The 23,325-nt window shown below is 37.5% G+C and overlaps 1 protein-coding gene across 2 annotated transcripts in view; it reads left to right on the top strand.

The window, feature by feature from the left end:
* Nucleotides 1–23,325, top strand: part of NAALADL2 (N-acetylated alpha-linked acidic dipeptidase like 2) — a 1,067,904-nt gene that overhangs the window by 121,760 nt on the left and 922,819 nt on the right. For both annotated transcript variants that reach the window (XM_058661080.1, XM_058661082.1), the window contains exon 2: nt 3,858–3,965. The gene's annotated coding sequence lies outside the window, so the exon portion shown is untranslated. The remainder of the gene's footprint in view (nt 1–3,857; nt 3,966–23,325) is intronic.

The following is a 23,325-nucleotide window of genomic DNA, read 5'->3' as shown; positions in this document are numbered from 1 at the left end:
CTTGTGTTATTAATATTTATTTTACATTATCCGTGAATTAGCACAGCCTTGTAACACAAGCTAACCAAGTACTAGTCCTGAGCTTGAGTCTCAAAGGCTGGTCAAGATGTTAAAGTATCCCAGATTTATATGGAAGGACTGGGAACAGCTATACTTAGTATGTCATGGGTTGCAATGACTACGAATTCAAAATAAAATGTATGTGATGGGCTTTAGAGGATTCTTATTTTTCTTGATTGGACGTGTGGCTTAAAGAAAACAAATTTAGGAAAAACCCACAATTCTCCTGTAACACTAATAAACACACGATTTCTAAACAATCATTATGTTATTCACAAAGAACTTTGCTGAGTTAAAGACAGCGTGTATTGGGTTAGGTTTAAAATATACTTAGGAAAGATAAAAGTTAAGTATTGATTAATCTCTACCAATAAGCAATACTTAAAATTTTTGGAGGTGGCAGCAAACTGGCCCAATAGACAAATCCTTTACCTGCAAGTCAGAGTTTGCTATGAGCACCAGTTTAATTCCCAGCTGCTCCATTTAGAAGCGAGCTCGCTGTTTATAGACTGGGAAAGTAGCAAAGGGTGGCTCAGGTCCTTGGACCCTCAGAAGAATCAGATCAGCTCCTCTCCTGCCATTACAGCCTGTTGGGGAATGAAGCAGTGAATGAAGTTCTTTCTCTCTGTCTCTATTTCCTCTTTGCAAATCTGCCTTTCAACTAAAAAATAAATTAATCTTTGAAAAAATAATACTTTCGAAGTGTACCATGTCGTCATTCTGATGCAAGCATATATCATTGAAATCACTGCAAATGAAAAAATAAATACATAAATGACATTTCCATAGGTAAGTTGGGTTTTCATTTTAGATATTTTTTTTTTTTTGTTGTTAAAACATTACAACCTGGACCTAGATGGGGACGACCATGAGAGCAAACATCTATGAGTGCTGCTGATAGGTGTTGGAATGTCATTTGAGTGGCATAATAGCTGGGCTTCTTTGCTGCACCAGTATACTGTAGGTTACATTTGAAAGATCCACAGGAACTAGTTTAGGCAAGTTTCTGTGAGAAATTGAATCACATGTTGAATAATACATTTCAATAACAAGAAACTGGAGTTCATTTAATTTAACAAATAGAGTCTTTAATACGGAGTTAGGAAAACAAGGATTGGTCAAAGGCATTATGTTAACAAGATTGCATAGATCTCTTCAGCTAACCCAGTCAGCAGCTTGATGTTTAATCAAATGCAGGGATGCAGATGGCAGCATGCCATTTTTAATTTGAAAGCTGGCAACGGAGGGATTTAGAGGAAAGTCTCATATCACTTAGAGTTTCTTGGGATTTGTAGCCAGATGCCTTCAGTCTCGCTTTGGTCATTCCTGCCCCCTTTTTGTTATACCTTTTCTTCATTTTCAATGTTGGGGCAGTGCAGAAGCCTACCGTTGCATTATCATTATAATCAATTACTTATATACAATTGAAAGAAGTAGAATCATGAGACACTTAGAAGAAGTTGAGAACTGAGTAGTGAGCTCCGGTAGGCCCTTTACTTAACCCTGTTGTTCCCCACAAATGAAATATTTATAAATTCTTTGAATTTTTTGCATGTACTCATACTGTAATATCATTAATGCTTGAAATTATAATGCTTGAAAAAAAAAATATATATATATATATTACTCCTTCTTTTGGTATTACTACATCATACCACAACCTAAGTGACTTCAAAAAATAGAAATTTCTCAACAGTACTAGAGGTAAGGAAGTCCAGGAAAAGATGTCAGCTTATCTGGTCACTGCTCATTGCATGTCATATACCCCAGATCTCATTTAAAATCATTTACTTCCCACATAATGCATTTCCACATACCCTAAGATTGGATGTTAAGACTTCAGCATATGAGTAGTTTTGGGCAAACGCAAACGTTTAGTTGACAACATTTTAGAATAAGTTAATCCCAAAAGCTTTTTATAATTCATGTATTAATCAAGCTAGATTTCTCTTTTGAAATTTTTGATAAAATAAAGAATTAAAAGTCATTTTCAGATTAGTGAATCTACAGGATACACCTTAAGTGGTTTAGTCTCTGCAAACAATATTTTAAAGTAAAATTTATAAATATTATTTTGATCTGCATTTGTTAGTTGAAAACATTAGCTGTTTTATTTTTTTTCTATTTTGCAAATAGATGTGAGATTTTGAAACAGCAAAGAAAAAGAAAACTATCCCTACACAAGGACAAGGATTTCTTTCTCCTGCTTAAAAGTAAATACAGCACTGCACATTGTTTTACACATTGTCTTTACACAAGAAAACTATCAGCATATTTGGTATATATAATTTTAACAGATAAAAATAATTTATAGATTTTAAAGGTTTCAGAGAACATGAAAATATAAAAATAAAGAGGATAAATTCAAACCAATCTGCTTTATAGGTGATGGCATTACTGCCTCTTATCACAGCCTTTTAATGTAAAATGTACAATAGTTCATTTAGGGGTTAGGCTATGTAAAATAAAAATGTTTAGTGATTAAAATGCTATCTAGTGACACCAGTCATTTAATAGGTATCTAACGCATGTTGGGCATAATGGACATGACCTATAATGTCTGTGTTTCTCACAAAAATTCAGCAGGGTGCCTGTTTGATTCCAATTTTAAGATCAATAAATTGAGATTTAAAGTATTCAAGAGTGACCCATGGCCATGTGTGTGTTCTGTAGAAGAGATGGCGTTCAATGCTAGATGTGCTCTTTGTAGGGCATAAATGCCTTGCTTAACCCTCTCTCTCCAAAGTATCACAAGTCATTTCACTTCCAGTTATACACATTCTGCTCTCTCCTGTGTTTTTAGTAAGAGTGTCATTTGTGCTTCCTGAATTAATGTTCAAATGCAAGCATACATAGAACTGAAATGGAAACATGTCTGTGTATATTTATTTGTCCATTTTTGACTAATTTTATTTTATTTTTTATGATATAGTCACATAGGCTCAGAGATTTCCCCCACACCTGCTCCCCAATTCTCCCTCCTATTGATTTACTCTATATTATTACAACAGCCAGTCCTTCAACAACAGTCACAAGTCCATTATTCTGCTATTTATGTGTATCATGACATTGTAGGCATAGTCAATGGTAGAAAGTTCATCACTCTAGTGTCAAGATACATTTAACAGTTTCATTGAGCACCCGTCTTTTATTCAGTACTAAAGAGGCAAACTAGAATTCACCTTCATTTCTCAGTATGATAGTTACTGTTTTACAATTCCTTTATATAAATGTTCACTTACGTATTGCTTGATCTTGTACTTTGCATAAAGATTGTTGTCTTATGTCAGAGAGAGCATATATCTGTCTTTTGAGGGTTATCTTGTTTCACTGATGACAGAGGTCTCTAGATGGCGCCATTTGGTTCCAAACGGCAGAGTGTCATTCTTTTTAATGGCTGAGTAGTATACCATAGAGTACATACACCACAGTTTCTTTATCCATTGCTCTTTCAGTGGGCATCTGGGTTATTTCCATGTCTTCGCAGATTTCACTTCATTTGGCGATATTCCCAGAAATAGGATAGCTGGGTCACACTGCAGATCAGTTTTCAGTTGTCTTAGTTATTTTAGTGGATTCTCTTAAACAGAACTATGCTGTTTACATTTATATAGGTTTTTTTTTTTTTACTTCTTAAAAACAATGATGAATTTTTACATGCATGTAATAAAAAAGAAGCTGATAAAATTACACCAAGAACGATTCAATGAAGAGTGAAGTTCAGAATTCAACTGAAAACTGCTGTGATACAGCTCTCAGTTTAAATTAATTACCACTTATTTGTTCTTTATGAACAGAAAATGACTGGGGACGATTGAGCACCCGGAAGAAGAGCCTTGGCCTCTTATTTCCAGTCTCCTGTAACCTGCAACAGTTCCCGGTTGCACTACCATCATCCAGTTGAAGTAAGACCCAATTATTTAATTAGAACGTAAGATTTTTATTCTTGAATCCATTTTAAATAAGATGAATTGGATTATTTCTATAGTGTGCAAGTAAATGCTAATTTTGAGATAAGCATGATACAATATTTTTGGCAAAGTTTTAATGTATTACAATTTCAAATCATTTTTATTTCATGGGCGTGAGCCCATTTTATTGGCATGATGTGGTACAGACAGAGATGCATAATTTCTGTGTTACTTTTGTGATTGGTGCAGTCTTTTTGTCTTTGTGTTTGTTCTTTTTTACCACAACTGAAAATATAACTGCTGAAATTAATGTCATTTTTAAAGATTAAGTTGACTCCCTGATTTCAATTAACATGACAATAATGGTGAAGTTTGTGTCACAAAACAAAATGCGCATGCATTGCCTTTTTATTTCAATTTTTATATAATTCTGTTGACTTTTTGTAAAATTTCTCTGTAAATGGTCACACATAGACTGCAAACTTCTTCCTAAGCAGAGTTTAAAGTTCTTCATGGGACACTCTAATTTAGGGGAAAGATATTCGTCCATGATTAAAATGCTTTTCCTACAGAACACTAGCGGATATCAGAGTACAAATTCAAATTCAGGTTTCCTGTTCAAGGTATGGATATAGCAAAGTCCCAGCAAATGGCTCCGATTCCAGGAGGTGGGGACTCCAACCTAAGTATGGGGACCAACATAATTTAAGAACATGGCTGAAATATTTAACCTTACTAAGTATCCCTTTCCTTCCAATTGTAAGATAGTAGGTCAGGGAAAGACCTTGATGTGTCAGGCAGATAATAAAAATGTATGAGATTTTGAGAAAAGGAGGTCGTGCCTATTTTAAACAATCCAAATAATTTAAAGTAGACAAGGAAATATGTGAAGAGACAGGGTTGGGATGGAGGCAACAGGATGGTTACATTCCAGTCTGTGGATGAAATAAATTCTAAAGTCACTTCCACGTCAATAGATGGCTGTATAAAATGATGTTACCATGTAAAACACAGTGTTGCCTAACATCTGTTGAGGTATGTGGGTGCTCACCTTTTAATAATTATATGCAAATTAGAAGAAATAATTTGGGGTGAATTTATGTTAGGTTTGCAATGCAAATGAACAAAGAAGTGATGTTTCTTTTACCGTTAAGCTCCATATTTGTTTGATTTATCATATTAATATTCCTCTGAGGCTATAATTCTATTGTTGTTGTTTTTGTTTCATGTCGTGGCCTGAAAAGAACTTTCAATTTAAAACTATGTTTAAGAAAAAAAAAATCCAATGTGTAAACTACTGGCTAGCATAGCAACTTCCTTCTTAAGTTGTGTTTTCACTTAAAAAACAAAATGGAACTTCGGAAATTCCAAACTGTTTGCTTGAAATTGGTTTGATGACTTTTAAGAATGTTGAAGCGCAAGGTTTTCAAAAGTTACTATTTTAATAAATATTTGTTTCCAATGAAACTTGAGAAAACGGTTTAATAAAACTGGTGTTTCATGTAGAAAACACTTGTATTTAGCATGTTTCCTAGCATTATTTCCTAAGTTTATCAGTTATTACTAATTCATTTAAATTTTTCATGTATAAGGATAAAATCTGTAAATTCCTTTTTATCAATTTTACTAATTTTCAAAACATTATCTTACAAAAAAGCTAATAAACTTCATCAGATACTAATGAGAATTAGGCACCATGGCTGGTGTAATATTCAAAGTGGGCCAAGTGAATATTCTTTCAGGGATTTTAAAATTTTCTTGGACTAAATTTAAAACCAGAATTTATGTCTACAAAACAAATGAACCAAAGACTGTAAGAATTCACATGTTTTCCTAAAGATGAAAAGAGCATTAGAAGGAACAGGGATTTTATACCTTTAGTTTGGTTCTTTTGTGATTCTTCATTTAATTATCTTAATATTATATGGAGTTTTATTGCATAATCATATGCATTGTTAACGAATTCAAATAATTTCAAGCATGAACTATTTTCAAATAGAGCAAAATGTGTGTGCAATCTGCATCTGTCAAACGTTTCTTCCTGGTTGTAGTGGAAATTGTTACTTTCTCACAGTACTTTCTCACAGGACTGTAATACCAGCCTTTTAGAAGCTTTAGTATCAGATATTACAGTCCAGCTATTTGGTCATAATCGCGAGTATCTGAAGTGCTTAAACTGATCAGGACTGACTAGAGCTGCTCAGGCCTTCACTCACAGTGCCTACTGTTTACAGGAAGTATTAGCACGTTTTTTAAAAACATGCAAGATGTTTTCTGAAGTTGCTACAGGGTGTGGAAAAACATAAATATGAAAGAAAAAAATGTTAACAGTTAAAGGTACAGAAAGAGACTTTCTAATGATGTTGCCTTTAATTCTGTGGAGTTGCATAGAAGATTTTCCAAAAAAAAAAAAAAAAAAAATTTAAAAACTGCTTGTAGAAGCATTTTCTCCATTTAAGCTTAAATTCATATGCAGTATGAATGCTTTGGTAATAGAGTATATGGACAAAATAGACTTTTGAATAATAAACTGGGTATTAATATTAACTTAGGCTTAGAAAACAAACAGTGAAATATCTAATCTGTATGTGCTGGCTCACCAGTTCTGCACATGATAGCATGAAAGTATTAGAAGCATCTCAACTTTGGTACTGAATGGCCACCTTTTTTTCCCTAGCACTTATGAGTGATTCTGAAACTAACAACCCAAAGATGTGAATCTCTTTCATGCTTGGAAAGATGTTCTGATATCCACTTAAACATAAGTTCATCCTTAGCATTTGAAATTTATTAGTCATGGCTTTCAAACAAAGTGCTTAATTAAAATTAAAGTGTCAAAGGTCTTAATAACCCAGAAAAATTTTATGAATTATTTAAAAAAAAAAAAACGACATTGGCTCTAAGACTACTGCAGCTCTTGTGTGGATATTGCAACAGTTCGAAAAAAAATTATAAAACATTCTTATTATTATTCTGCGTTTAATGAGGCAGGAAAGTTGAGATGTTCACAAAGAAGCCAGAATAATAACAGTAAAAATTTAGCTATAGCTTAGTATGGTCTAACCAAAATTTTATGGTCAATTAGATTTAACTGTGTTAAACATTGGCATGCTACAAAAGTAATTAGAGATCACATATTAATGAATGACTGGATGCTTAGACTAGTTAGACTTTTTCGCTTAGACTTGACTTTTATGTGTCTTTTAGAGCAGATGCAACTATCATTTTTTATTTTTATTGGGAATTTTCGCCATAAACTGTTTAGTAAATATGATTTATCTTAAATTTATTCTTTACTTTTTTATTTTCCATAAGAAGCAGTCTTTGCTAAGGATGCAAAACCAATAAAAAGTAATTAAACAAACAAAAACATGGCAATTCAGTAATCTAAGCACAGTTCAGTGGGAAAATAAAATCTGGTGTTCATACATAGTTCTTTAAAAACTATGTAATTCTGACTCGGCACTTTTAATTAGTCTTGGTGATTCTTTTTTCCTACTGATGTTCTAATCCCCATCTAATGGAGAAACAGGGAAGAAAACAATGACAAAATTGGTCAGCATTTTTTATGATTTGTCCCTAAAGTGACTACATCTTCAAAGCTCCTTCATCTAAACCGTGTTTGTCTAATTAACTTCCTCATTTGGAGCTCTTTTGTCGGGGAGAGATGCATCCATGTTTATTGAAGTTCAATTTACAATAGCTAAAATGTAGAGTCAATCCAGATAACTATTCACTGATGAGTGAACAAAGAACATGTTGTGTGTGTGTGTGTGTATATATATATATATACTGTGAAAAACTATTCAGGTATAAAAATAATGAAATAAAATGGGAACTATTGAAAACCATTATGCTCAGTGAAATGAACCAGTCACAAAGACATATATATAACTTCTCTAATGTGTCGCCATTAATATAGGTTACAAAAAAATGTACAGGAATGAAACATATCATCTTATGATTATTTTTTAACCATTATTTATATTCCTGTGAAACTGTGGTTTTTTAAAATTTTTACTTGTTCAGTATTATGGTAATTGATGCAATAAGTCTGTGATTATAAGGTAGATGAAAATTATGCCTTTGTAAAAATTTAAACAAAGAAAATGAAGGTTCCTAGAGGACTGAGGGAAGGAGGTAGGAGAGGTAAGGAAATAGGGCAAAATTCTTAGAACTATACCTAAGATGTACCTGAAGGAAGTTTTTTCTCTTCATGTTCATAAAAATTTTTTAAATAAAAAATAAAGTATATCCTGATATCATTGAGATAGTTTCAAGTCATATCATACAATTTACTACTGTAAAAAAAGAAACATTATTTAGATGACGTTTTGAAATTCTATTGTGTTTTATATAGTACTGTTATTAATTGTTAGAACCTATCCTTTTTTTTTTATCCATTTTATTGTATTGTTGACAATCTTTACATAGTTAACTATAGTTGAAGGAAAAACAAGAAAAAGAAAAAAAAAGGTTCAGGGGGATAGGGAGGTGGGCAATGCTATTATGTCCATATTGTTTCCATCATGTATCTGAGGTAAAGGGGGATATTGAGGGAGAAGCCCCACCTGGTTTCCCGCCCACCCCAAGTCCCGGATGTGGGGCATGCTCCGAGATATGTGCTCAAGTGGAGTTAATAGTTCTCCAGTTATGAGTCACTGCCAGTTTCGCTCGATGAGGTGGTCCACTGATTGATATGGTCCATCATGAAGTCTCCATTTGTCCCATATTTCGCTGCCAACATGTAGCTGAGATGAATGATTGTCCTATTCTGTCTTCTGTCTTTTCTTGGTTAGAATTCTGAGTCCAGCAGTTCAAGTGGGGAGATCTCCAAAGAAACTTTGAGGTATTCCCAGACCAGATTCTTGTATGTTCTAGCAAGCACAGGGCCCGGCACAGTCCATCACCCTGATCAGCTGGTGGTTGCAATTGCTGTGTTGGTTCTGTTTTCAGTCCCGAGTTGCACTGGAACCAATGGGTGTTGCAGTCCAGTCTGGTTCGGCCCTTACATCAACCAGTGGGAGCTGCAGCCTAGTTGGGGCGACCCACAATAACCCCCACCAGACCGCCCCCTACCCTGGTTTGCCAGTATGTGTAGCAGAAGACCAATCGGCCATACCACCCTGAACGCGCCCGATCTCGTGAGAACCTATCCTTGAATGCAAAGTTCTATTAAATTATTTTTTGACTTTCTTTTAGGAATGTTGTGCTTATCTCAGAACAAAAACTTACAATTATTTTCTTTCTAAAGAAATTAAAGCACAATGTTCAGGTAGTGAATAGATATCACCAGTAAGAGCTAAATATTATGTGAAAGGAGAGTGACCATCAGTCATCAACTGTTAGCTGTCTCTTGTCCAACTTCATAAGTTTTTGAGGCTCTTTGCATAAACATCAACTTTTAAACACATTAAATTGTTTTGGCAGAAATTTTACTTACTTCTTAATGCTGAAAATTGTCTTTACTCTAGTAATTTCCATTTGCTTACATAACTGGAATAAATGTGTCGCATTTCTTTGCAAATTTGGCTTAGTCTCTTGTTAACTTACTTAATATCTATTCACGAAGAGCCTCTTATCCTTGATACATCTTTTTTACATTTTCCTTGAGAGAACTATTTTCAGAGTTGATTGTTTCAAGTCAAATGTTCACCTTTAAAGAAAACATCACTGTGTTGCTGCAAAACATATTTTCCCATTACTTTTTTCTTTTAGAATATAATATTTTTATAACATATGACATGGTTATTTGAAAAAATACATGTCATTGAAAAAATAAAGGAAAAGTAGGAAGGGAGGATCACTTAGAGGGGCAGGTTAGGGAATTTTATTCCATCTTTGGAAATAAATAAATATATATATATATATATATGACATACTTGAAAATTCTGCCCTTTTGAGGAATGCTTTTTGGGTTTGTACTTCCCCCAAGTCTTCTGATCTAATTACCAAAACCAGTACACTTGGCATTCTGAGCATAGGTTTCTTGCAATACAGGAATTTTGTTTTAACATTTGGATAGTGTCAAGCAAGTCTCACCTAAGACTGGTAGATAATTTTGGGTATAAATACAACATTTGTGAAATTTAATCTTTCATTCTGTATCTACATTTAAAATATATTTTACAATGTTTTTATTTCTTGCCATATGACACTAAGTTGATGAGTACACTGACATGGTAATGATCATATTGCATCTCTTTCTCTAAACTTGTTATTTGTTTATGTATGTATATTTGACTAATGTCTTCAGTAGAGTTAAAATAATGATGATGGGAGTGGACTTCTGTTTTTTTATGAATTTGTTTCTAATTCTCCTAGTGTTTTTCTAGTAAGCCTGATAGTACTTTGTGCTACTTTTACTTTGCTCAGTATTTCTCCTTTTTTATTATTGTTTTTCATGATGCAGATTTGTGGACACGGGGATTCCCACCCCAACTCTACCTCTCCTTCCTCCTTCCACATTCATCCCCCCCATCTCCCCACACTGATTTATCCCTAACATTTTTATTTATTTTATTTTTGTATTGTCTTTCAGCAACAGTCACAAGTCCAACATTCTGCTATTTAAGAACATCATGGTGTTGTAGGTATAGACAAAATGGAAAATCTAGTATCCTATTGTCAAGGTATATTTAATGGTTTCCCTGAGAGTTTTTTTATTTGGGAGTAAATATAAAAACTGCAACATATCTTCACTTCCTGCTATGCTAGTCTCCCTTAGATAGTTTATCACTGGTACTGATGCTGGGAACATGTGGGGCAGGTCACGCTGTAACACCTGCATGTGCAGCCTAAAATAGGATGTGGGGCGGGCTGGGCACACCAGCTCATACAAAGGCTGCGATGGATGGGGCAGGCCATGCGAAGTAAGGACCAAGCAACTATTGATGTGTGAGATCTGGGTCTGGGAGTGACCTGAGTGAGGGAACCTGGAAAACTCCCCTAATGGGTCATAGCTCCTGCTGATGAGCACATGGTCTAGGCCTGGGAGTTGGGCAGTCTGGGCAGAGTAGCTCCATCCGTTGGCAAGTGTGTGAGTTGATTTTGGAAGAGGGCAGACCAGGTAGGGGAGCAGAGCAAACTATACCCCAGTGGCAAGTGCAGAAATCAAGATGTTGTGTGGGTCATGCCCGGTTAGGCTGCCATACCTACTGGTTTGCATGATCCAGGGATGAGAGCAGACTGAGCAAGGCCAAATTGCAGCACCCACCAGCTGGGCCAGGCCAGGCTGCAGCATCTGAAGGCAAAGGCCAAGACAGGGGAGGGACTATACCAAGCTGAGTCAGAGCAGCTACTGTCATGCACATAATCTGTGGCTGGGATCAAGCCTGATTAGGGAGGTAAGGGAACACCCTAGTTGGGTTGTTCATCCCACTGGGGAGTGCAGGGGCTGAAGTGAGGGTTGTGATCTGGTCTGGACATGGTTGCAGCCTCCCTCAGCATTAATGTTTACTGGGTCTGGGTTGTGCCATATTGGACTAGACTGCAGCACCCACTGGTGATCATGAGAAACTGGGTTGGTGTAAGATGGGCTAAGCTAGGTCTTTGCTCCTGCTGAACCATGTGTGAACTGTGTCTAGGTGTGGACTAGGCTTGGCTGGGCTGTAGCACCCAACAGTAATAACCAGAATGGGTAAGGGTCAGTCACAAAAGGCTATTGTTCTTGCTAGGACAGGATGTAGACTAAGTAGGGCTGGCCTGTGGGCCCACTGGTATACGTGAGATCTGGCATTGGGAGAGGTCCTGATGGAAGAGCTTGGGGAAATCCTCTGTTGGGACCCAGTCCCTGCAGGTGAGTGCAAGAACCAAGATGGTGAGCAGCCCAGATTAGGCCAGGTTATGGTACCCACAGGCTTACCTTTGACTCAGGTCTGGGATGAGCTAGGCTGAGCCAGTTCAGATCAACTTCTGGCAAATGCAAGAGCCAGAATGAGGTGTGGATCATACCAGGGAGGGCCACAATACCAGCCAGTTCACATTAGGGCCAGGGCTGGGGGCTGGCTCAGCTGGCCAGGCTGAAGTCCCCACCAGTGTGAGCTAGAACTATGGTGGTCTGGGCTGGGTCAGCACCCACTGACAAATGCTAAGATGTGGCAGGCCATGCCAGACTGGGCTGCAGCACCCAGCCAGCAAATGTGAGATCCAACGGAGAGCTGGCGAACCCAATAATGGGGCTGCAGGGAGCTCCCCTGCTGGGCCACTATTCCCATTGGTAAGCATGAGATCTGGGAGTGGGGGCAGACCAGGCTAACCAGGGCTACAGCACCTGTTGACCTGCATGTAAATTGGATTGGAGCCAAGCCAGGCTGGGCAGACTATACCTACTGGTACACTTATAAGCCAGAATGGGTGTGGGTTAGTTGGGCTTTGCTGCAGCATCAGCTATCAGAGATGCTGGCATAAGGGGGGAAATGTCGAGCCAAACTGCAGTACCACCTGGAGAGTACAAGATCCAGGAGTGGGAGTGGGCCCATGAGGGAAGCAGTGGTCACCACCCTCTTAGGTTGCCGGTCCGATTGGTAAGCATGAAAACCAGGACTGGGACAGACATGCCTAGATAGAGTGGCACCCACCAGCACATGTGTGGGCTGGTTGCGTTGGACTAGGTTACAATGCCCATTGACATGTATGAGAGCTAAATGGAATGTGGGACAGATAAGACCAGTGTGCTGCACTTACTGCCAAGCATGGAAACCAGGACAGTGGCCAGGTCTGGGTGGATGGGTAATTGTGTGTCACTCCAACTAGGTTACAACTCCCACTGGTTTGTGTGGGGGCCAAGTGTGTGGTGGGCAGGATCAGAGTGGACTGCAACACTCATTAGTTTGCAAAGAAGACAGGACTGGAGAAAACTGATCCAGCAATTGCAACTAACAGTGTGCTCGTTGGCGGATTTGGACAATGGACTATGCCACAGCCTGTACTGGCAGGCACACACAAGAATCAGATCTTGATTCACTTCAGATGAAGTTTCTTTGGGAATCCTCCCAACTGAACCGCTGGTTTCAGAATTCTAACCATGGAGAAAATTGCAGGTTTCGTGGTCTGACCATGGAATGCATGTGTCAATGCTGGGCCTCCTCAGTGGCTTAGATGGAAGAGTGGACAGCATATCTAGGTGCACATGGAGGATATGGCAGCACATTGCAGTCTGCAGAGAACACCTGGTACCATAACAGAGGACAGAGGACAGAGGACAGAACAAATCGATCAGCTATCCCAGCCAAGAGTTGGCAGTGAGTACCTTGGCAAAAGGAGTCTCTAAGTTGGACTATGTCAGCCAGTGGAGTCTGGAGAGATTTCATTGTGAATGGAGTGACAAGATCGGCAGCAACACAGAACTGTTGAACTATAAAAATCACTAGAGCAGAACCCTCGGAGCATGCCCCGCATTAGAGACCCTGGGATGGTTGGGAGGCTGGGTATGGCTTCTCCCCTTATCTCCTCCCTACCCCTAGATATAGGAAGGAAAAAAGAATGTGAAAACAATGGTCTCACCCATTTACCTCTAGCCCTTGACCCTTGGCACCCTAACCAAATATGTAAAAATTCTCAAAAATAAAATTTATTCATTACAAAAAGATGCCACTTGGAAAAACTACAACTCATAAAGCAGTGGCTGATCAAGTCCCAGTTCTTCCATTTCAGTACAGCTTCCTAAAAATGTCTTGGGTCCCTGCCATGCATGAGCAAGACCTAGACGGAACTGTAGAGTTTGGCTGACCCAGGCCTGTCTATTGCAGGCATCTGGGGAATGAACAAGTGCCTAGAAGGTTGCTCAAGGTCTCTGTCTTTATTCTTTGCTTTTCAAATAAAATGAAAAATTAAAAAAAAATTGAAAGTCTATGTTATCACTATAAGACTATAATAGAAGACTGAGGCTCTTTGGAAAAAATATTTTTAAAATGTATAACTATGCTCCAAAGATTATCAGGAAATGTGTAAAATTATCAGGAAGGTGTAAAATGCACATCTTTAAAATGTAATATAATTTTTATTATTTCAAACACAATTGTTATTTAATATACCAAACTAAATTCTTAAAAGTTGGTAGTTCTTGTGTGGAGGAAGATTATTTATGAAAAAAAGAGATAAAGTGTGTAGTGAGAGTATTTCCCACATGTGCAAGTTTACAAAGATTTATGATTTGAGAATCTTATTTGCTTGTTTTACATTGTATATTTTTCAATTGGGTCAGACTAGAATAAGAATATCATAACTTACCCGGATGTTACCAACTATAACTGTGCTCTTGGTTTTTCTTTTAGTCCTTCCCTACCTGGAGGAACTGTACACGTTTATATGGTAGCTAAACTTTTTACCTCACTTTGTCCTCAACATCACTCTTTGTTAGAGATTTCTTTATCTGTATTTTGCCATGAAGGAACTGAGAGTAAGAAAGAATGAGGGCTCGTTTAAAGTTTATATAGGTTACTGTAGCAAAGCTAATTGATTCATATTAAAAAAAAAAACCATTAATTTTCTTCCACAGGCATGTTAGAAACAGAGACAAAGAGACAGAAAGGGATCTCCCATACACACTCCTCAAATGTTGTGAACATCTGGGTTGGACTAAGCTCAACCAGGCAGAAGCCAGGAGCTGGGAATGCAGTCAGGGTCTCCCGCATGGGCAACAGATGCGTGGGTGCTGCAGTGATCAACCGATGTCTGCCATGGAGCGAATTCATAGGAAGCTAGAATTAGGTTAGCTGAGATTCAAACCCGAGCACTCCGGTATGAAGCATGTGTGTTCTAGGCAATGTCTTAACTGGTGGGTCAAATGCCCACTCAATTTACATTCTTTACCACTGAATTAAGATTTCATAAGTATATGGATAGAACTCCTGCATTAGTTCCGAAATTTGGTCAAGTTAAGATGCAACAAAGTTTCATTTTTCATTGATGATTGTGTCATACCAAGTATATTCTTTAATACCAAAATGTTTTTCTCTATTTTATTCAGATAAGTGTGCACGTAGTCTGCTTTTTGAATAGTGTAGTATATTTGGAAAGAATTTATCAGTGAAAGGTAAATAAAGCTGTTTGTGAGAAGTAGTATATATTTCTGCTTTCTAATATCTATTAGGAATTGTTTGCTAATAGTACTAGATGTAAAAACCTACACATTGAATTGTGTGTCCTTGACCTCAAATATTGAAGAATGTTAGCTACTGATACATAATAGATTTTCTGAGCAAAACCCAACTCTGCCACATTTATCTTTCAGCACCTGTAACGTTACTTTCTATGTTCCCCAAATATGCATTTGCATAGCCAGCACTTAGCTGTCACAGATTCTCAGTAGTAAATTTGTTCACTGGTCCATTGCGTAAGCAGAGGTTCTAAACCGATAGCCTGCTGTGTTTATTGATCTACTCTTTAATAATTCCATAGCAGGCAGTCTCAAGATTCATGAACCTTCTGTGAGGGAAGTAACACACACATTACCATCAGCAGGAGATTTGAAGTGGCCGTGCACTTAGAGACTCTGCTAAGAACTTCGCCTCTTCTGCATTACACAGAATGATTGTAAAGCACCACAGTGAGATGTTTAAACAAATCAAAATTATAGCTTTTTTGCTCTAAAATATAAATGTTTCTTCAGGGAATCATTTTGGTATTTGCCTAAGGTTGTTTTCCCTTTCAGTTCACTAGGATGTGAAATTTTCTAAATCCAAAACTTAAGTGATTAGCCAAGCTGTATTCAGTGATGGTTTGTCTTTGCTCTCAAATGCGTTTTTCCGTTTTGTGCTCTACTGAGTGTCGAGACTTCTGCTATATATTCTGGGCCAGACAATGTTCAGCTATTCTGACGTCACCTTTGCTCCAACTGCTGCAACCATGATTTTTACTATGTACACTCTTTTAGAAAATCATTATTTTTATAATGGCTTTGACCAAAAAAAAAACTGAAGTCTCATGCCAAGGAGCATTAAAATTATTTAGTTAAATTGAGAAACTCAGAGAAATTAAGATGAACCTATTAAATTAGTCATATCCAATTGTGCCCAGATTTATGGAGCCAGCACTGTGTTCTCTCATAGAGACGTAGAGCCCTGCTCTGTACTGAGACAGAAGCTTGGTGCATGAGGGCAGAGGAGTAGCTGAATCTTTGTAGAGCTGGCATATAATACAGATCTTCAGTAGTTGATTTTCTCTGATTCCTGGTGACACAGCCAGCGAGCTCTTCCATCTTGAATATTCCCTGACCTACCAAGTCTCCTTGCTTTGCACATGTTCTTGGGTCTTACAGACCCATTCTCAACAGTGCTTACATGGAAAAAACCCTCCATTTTTCAAGATTCCTGACAGCTGCTCTTATGTGTTTCCTGACACCTGTAGGCTGAGAAAAAAACAAACAAACAAACAAAAAATAAAATCCTCTCTTCTCTGGTATCCTGTAGCATCTCCAGTCTATTTATGTTTTATCAATTGTCATTAAAAATTGTGTCATTTAAGAAAAGGTGCTATATGCAGCTTTCTAAAGAAGACCCTAAATTCCTGATGGCAACTGTTTGTGGTTGGTCTCAGTGGGTAGTCTGGATCAACAAACTGTGTTTGATAAGGTAATAAGTCCCAATATTTTGAGACCATTTGACTTGAAACCTGCTAGAACTTTTCTAGCCCAGAATATTTAGGCAAATCAAACAAACAAAACACCAAAAAGACTTCCTAAATAATGGGTGAAAGATTTGCAGTGGTTGGTGACTCTTCAAACCAAGTGGAAGGATACCAGAATTGTGGCAGTCAAGGAGCAAGCCTTGTGGGTAACTGCCCGCAGGGATGTTCAAGGAAAAGTAAAACTGAGTTAGATGCTCATTCGGAATCTAACACTCAGACCTGATGGAGGGACAATGTGAAAACAGGAAGCTGTTATATATGGCATTCATTTTCTTCTCTATCTTCCCTACCAAAAAATATCTTATTTCAAAACAAAATATTTTGCAATATAATCTAGTGTTCATTTCTTCTGGAAGACATTTTTGAGAAATACAAAGAAATTCTATGATATCCCTCAAGGTTGGCATATCTGCTGATAGATTGACAGCTGGTTTGTGATGGAACACCTCAGGATTCGTACAGTGCCTGGCATGCAGTAGTATTCAGTGAATGATTTAATACAGGAATGAAAGATGGATTCATAGAAAAATGCAGGACTAATTTAAGTAGTTGATTTTAGCCTTTCCCCGCCGCTGCCCCCCACCCCCCGTCTTGAAGTTGGAAATTCTCTAACATTAACAAGGGGACTGGAGAGCTTTTTGGAGTTTATAGAAGAGAGCATTAACACCCTTGTGCCTTTGATAGAAGATCTCTCCTCCTTTAGCAAGGACAGGGGAAATACACAGAGTCATGATGGAGGATGGGGACTGCTGCCTAGGCAGCCAGGTTGGCCATATCAACCCTGGTGACCAGTGAGGTGAGAGGGAGAGGATGATGCATTCAAGACAGGAAGGGATGTATCATGTATACATATATGTATATATATACATATATATACACATATACATATATACATATATATATAAACTTGATTGAGCCATCTGCCTTTGTATTAATATCACATTAACATTAGAATTGATGATAGTTGTATTGCAGTAGTTATCGTGCCTTTAATGTGACCCTGAAACTCTATTGTGTTACTATATTGCTAAAAACAATTAATAAATAAAATTAACAAAGAAAGGCGAAAGTCCGTATCAGCCTGGAGAGCAACTACCATTCTTGTAGCTTCTACAGAGACCTCCAAGTCCTGGGTGCCAGTTCTTTGCTCTGATCCCTTTAACTGCTCTCAGTAAGGACCAGCAAGGACTCCTGTCCTTGTAAATTCAAGTCCTTAAATAAAGCAAACTGTAATATGTGACTTTCATGTTTTCAGATAATTTCTTTTTTCTGCTTATGAGGCACAGATCTCCCCTTGGTATATTTTATGTTTTCAACGAGGCAGCATGTTGTAGTGAGAGACAAAAGAGGTCCTGTTTCTCAGATCTCTGTGCCAGTATTTCCTCATCTTCATTCATGACTTCAAATCATTATTGCAGTGATAACACATAAAACTTGCCTTGAGCCAGGGAGATAGTAGAAGCTCAATTATCTTTCTGTTTCCTCCCCTTTCTATTTTTGCTTCCTGGGAACAAGAAGTCATCAGCAATATTCCAGAGGGGAAATGTCAATGGTGTCGGGGCCGCATGCTGGTAGTAGTGTCTAAGGGCAACGTCCTGTACACAGGATGAGTGCTTGTAACGGGAAAGCATCAGGCTTAGAAGAAAAGTAGCCTTGGCCTTGTAACCACCAGCAAGGAAGCAGAAAGCAGCCTCTCCCCAGCAATAGAGATTTTTTTTTTCTAATCCCGTTTAAATCCCAGAGGATTCTATGTTGCCAAACAGCCTAATGATGTTGTGATGCAGATCAGTGTTCAGTCTATCTAGGAAGGAGATAACACTTGGTTTAATTTAGGTCATAAAGAAATAGTTATGTTTTCTGTTAAATCACTTAGTTCATACAAAGAAATCTAAACAGTGTTTCATGTGGCGTCAGTTACTTGTTTCCTTCTAGACCTTCTCAGGACTGTTTTCTTTAACTGTGTAATGCTTCTGTTTGCAATTCATAACAGGTTTGAGAAAAATGTGTGTACAAATAATTATGTCAGCAACTATCCTATCTTGTTATGATCGAAATTTTTTCATCCATGTATTTTCCTTTCATCGGGGAAAGCATGAGACTTTTTTGCCCTAGAAATTTAGAATTAACTGGAAAATCTGTTCTGCCTTTATACTATCACAATTTTTTGTACATTTTGGCAGCTGGGATTAGTCTGCTATTTACATTATTTTATAATGGCTGTACTCACTGTTGTTCTGTTCATTTGTATTCAGATAGCCTATGTGGACTGATTCAAATGTTTCAAATGAGTATTTTTTTAGATAGGAAAATAAAAGATCATCTATCCTTGCCACAGTTTATCTGAAAGATGCAAATGCAAATTTGTTTGCCTGAGCAAACTCTTGCCATGCTTTTCAAGAGATGTAATTCTTTTTTTGCATCCTACATTTTTTTGAACACAGTGCATTGCCTTATTAATTGGGGAAAATGCATGCAAGGAGTTATTAGAATGACCCACCCTGGACACACACCATTTCCTCTTCCAGCCAGCTCATGAAATTCACGCCCGTCCAACTGTCCACCAATCAGCCATTTCACCTGAGACTCCCACCCCCAAGCCCCCATCCGCAACTCTGCCCACTTACCAATCATTCTTAGGCAATCACCTGTGACAGTCTCAGGCACCAATCCCCTGGGGCCTGCCCTCAATCCCTCCCAATCCCTGCCTCCCCACACCTTGCAGACAAAAAGACCCCCAGGTGAGGCTCTCTCTCTCTTCTCCTTCCTGCCTCCCTCCCCCCTCCTTCTTCCCTTTTTCCTCCTCCCCTCTCCACCACCCCCACCCAGTTCCTGCCCCACTGGAATAAACCTCCTAAAATATCTTGTTGCGTGTAGTGTTTTCAGCTCACGGTAAAGAACCAGGTTGCAGGAATTAGCTCACATAATAATATCGTAATATCCTATGAACTAGAACTTAAACCATTTGAAGTAACTAACAATGCAGCTGTGCTGGTGCCTGTGTTTCCTACTTAGTACTTTGTTAGATTTGAGAAAAGATGTGTAAACAAAAGGCAGAATTAGGATTATACGTTTTATGACTTGAAAATTCACCACAGATTACTTTGAATTAAGATAAATTTCACCAGGGTAAGTACTTAGCACACGGTCTTTGAGATGCTGATGGCATGTCCACATCCGTTTCAGAGTGCCGGGATGTGAGTCCTGGCTCTGGTTTCCATTCCAGCTGCCTGCTAATGTGCGCTTTGGGCAGCGGCAGGTGATTAACAGTTGGGTCGCTCCACTCCCAGGAGAGATGAAGTTGATCTCCACACTCCTGCATTTAGTCTGACCCAGCCCTTGCTGTTGTAGGCATCTGAAGACTGGACCAGGAGGTGTCTATTTCTTTTTGTTTCTACCTTTCAAATAAGCTGTATATATATATATGTGTATATATATGTATATATACACATATATATATATACATATATACACACACATATGTGTGTATATATATATGCATACACACACACACAATCAGATATGTGTGTGTGGGTATTGGCATAGTGAGAAAAGGACAGAGGAAAAAGAATTTGTTTATTTGGGGGCTCTCTTTATTCCTAATGATCCCAGGACAACTGATGCAAGCATCCACAGATTCTTTCTGCGCCTTTTATACTTGACTTACTCTTTCCAATCCCAGATCTTAAATCTTTCCACAGCAGGACACACAGCTGCCTATCACCTAGGCTCACAAGTCTTATTGTTTTAAATCTTTTCTACTGCAAGAGAAAATAATTTTTTCGAGTGACTAGTTCTGTAACAGAAATAATTTAGTGTGTAACAGTATAAACATTATAATGACAAGTATTTTTGACTATTTGATTAGAAAAAAATGTGTGAAAGTCCTATTTGTGGATTTTTTTAAAAGCTAATTGATATTTTATTCACTTGAATGACTGGAAAAGTAATGTACCTGTAAATTTTAATAGTAACTGCAAAACATTGAGCCCCCCCTTTTTCTGAAATGTACTAAATATGGAATAATACATATTTTTGATGTCTAAATGTAGAAAAGTAGTGATAAAGATGCATTGTCTACAAGACTCCAGAAGCAAGTTTTAAGAGCATCTTTGCATAGATTATTAAGTAAATAAAATGAGTTGTCCTAAATAAATAAATAACATGTTTGGTATGTAGAAATTCCTCTTTCCTGAGATTATATTTTAAATCTCCTGCCCTCCAAATGTGTAGTCATATATATTCTGCATTTCTTTAATTAATTAATTAGTTAATTAATTTAAAATGTGTATTGATTTAAAGAGAAAAGACCTTGTGCCTTCCATTGGTACAAAGCACATTTTCCTCATTCCTCTGCTTTTCCTCAAAACCTCTCCTTACTTCCCCTGTCTTCATTAGCTTTTACAAAGATGTAATTTTACCGTGTATGTATAGGCTTATATTTAACAAGAAAATAGTAGGACGACTACAATTTCATCAGAGTTTAAAAATGAGCTTAAAATGACAGTTACATCCCTCAGCGATCTTTAATTCCTGTGATTTCTTGTATTCTATGTTTTCTGCTGCATGTCAGAGAAAACATATATTTCTCTTTTTCGGAGCGTATCATTTGGCTAAGCATCACAGTCTCCTGCTGCATACATGCTCTTGTGAAAGACAGTTTGCTTTTTTTATGGCTGGTAAGTTCTTCAGAGTGTGCGTATCCACTCATCAGTTGATGGACATCTGGGTGGATTCCATGTTATCTATTGGGAATTAAGCTGCAGTAAACATGAGAGCACAAATCTCTGTAATGATGTTCTGTATGTTAATCAAAGGAAGCAATTTATTTGGAGCGATGGATTTTGCTGTATGTATATCTTCTGTTCTTGAGACTGCCTCATAACTACAATGTTGAACATTTTAAATGACGTGAAATACATCTGACATTTAAAAGACTTTTCTGACATTTAGTATGCAGCAATTAAAAATAAATCTCAATTGATATTGAGAAAAAAATACTACAGGAATATAGTTTTATAATAAAAATAATTTTAATGTATTGTGAAAAAAGCCTTAATTTTCTTTTTTAAAATTTATTTTATTTCCCTTTTCTTTCCTTTCTTGAGACAGTGTCAGTAAAGGAGAAGTTTATAAAGAGAGCCATAGGATTGAAAAAAATAAAATCATGACAGCCATTTGGAATGAAATGATCAATTTAAAAAATAGGCCAGCACTGTGGTCAAATAGGTTAAGTTGTGGTTGTGTTTCTGGCATCTCATCTGATCACCAATATGTCTTCCTGCTGTTCCACTTCTTATCCAGCTCCTGCTAATGGTGTAGGAAATGCAGTGGAAAAGCCCAAGTGTTTGGGCCCCTGCGAGTGGTGTGGGAAGCCTACATCTGCTGGTTTCTGGCTTGAGTCTGGCCTACCCCTCCTACTTTTGGGCATATGAGATTGAACCAGAAGATGGAAGATCGCCTTCCCTCCCCTGCCTTCCTCTCCGCTCCCCTTTAACCTTTGCCTCCCCTCCTCTCCACTCTCCTGTCTTCTCCATGCTGTCTCATCTCGTCTCTCTCTCTATTTCTCGCTCTAACTCTGACCTCTCTCTTTCAATCTCTGTAACTTTTTAAAATAATTAAGTAAATTCCTTTTAAAAGATTTACTTTTATTTGAAGGGCAGATTTTTAAAGAAAGAAAAGGAGAAATAGAGAAAGTCTTTCATCTGCTGGATTATTCCCCAAACTGCCAGAATGGCCAGAGTTGAGATGATTCGAAGCTGGGAGCTGGAACCCGAGCTTTTCCCAGGTCTTGCATGTGGTTAGAGGGACCCAAGAAGCTGGGCCTTCCTCTGCTACTTTCCCAGCCTTTGCAGGGATCTGGAATGAAAATGAAGCTGTGAGGACATGCATTGGCACCAATGAGGGATTCCACAGCCACAGGATGGAACGTTGGCTTGCTGCAGAGGTTCCTTATTGCATAAATATTTACCAAAAAAATTCAGAGTTGGGCCAAATCCCTCTGTTTATATTTGTCCATAAAAAATCTGAAAGATCATTATTCTCTGATTGCAAGCTATACTGGCAGGTTACAAGGTTGATTTTCTTTTATTCAGATCTTAAAATGTGATTTTATAGCTTGGTATTGCCACTTGTCTCTTTTGGTTAGATAAATTAGTGCAGTTCAACTTTAGCTATTTATTCTGTAAAAATGTGTCATTTTGCCTTTTTTAAAAAATAAATATCTGGAATTACTTGAGAAGTAGACAATTTGAAGATTTTTGAGATCTTTACATTACTACAGACAGAATATCACATAAAATAGTTTATGCTATCTTCATTTATTGTTTATAAACATAACATTATATAACTTCATTTCAATTTGTCTTCCTGAACTTTGGAGCAAAAATTTTTAAAGTGCAGCATGAAAAGTACACTTGAAAAAACATCACTGAAAAGTGCAAATGGGATAATTGCTTACAAAGCTACCTACTAATTAGTCATTTATTGATGCAATTAGCTGAATATACAAGTAGTTTCAGGTAAAGAAAAAAAAAGTCAGCTGAAACTGTGGACATCCTAAAACATGACAGAGCGCTTAGTTTCACTTAACCCTTATAATTGGACAGAGATTTCAAACATTGCTTTTGATACTAAAGGCAGTACCAAAACATACCTTCATTTACTATCTTTAAGTATGGACCATCTGGCTCAGAACATAAAAGGCATGTTTGCTGTGAATAAATATGGT

The sequence above is a fragment of the Ochotona princeps genome, chromosome 3 (assembly GCF_030435755.1).
Source record: "Ochotona princeps isolate mOchPri1 chromosome 3, mOchPri1.hap1, whole genome shotgun sequence".
In the NCBI taxonomy this organism is placed as follows: domain Eukaryota; kingdom Metazoa; phylum Chordata; class Mammalia; order Lagomorpha; family Ochotonidae; genus Ochotona; species Ochotona princeps.
The sequence above is the reverse complement of the archived record's forward strand: the minus strand, read 5'-3'. Positions and strand labels throughout refer to the sequence as shown.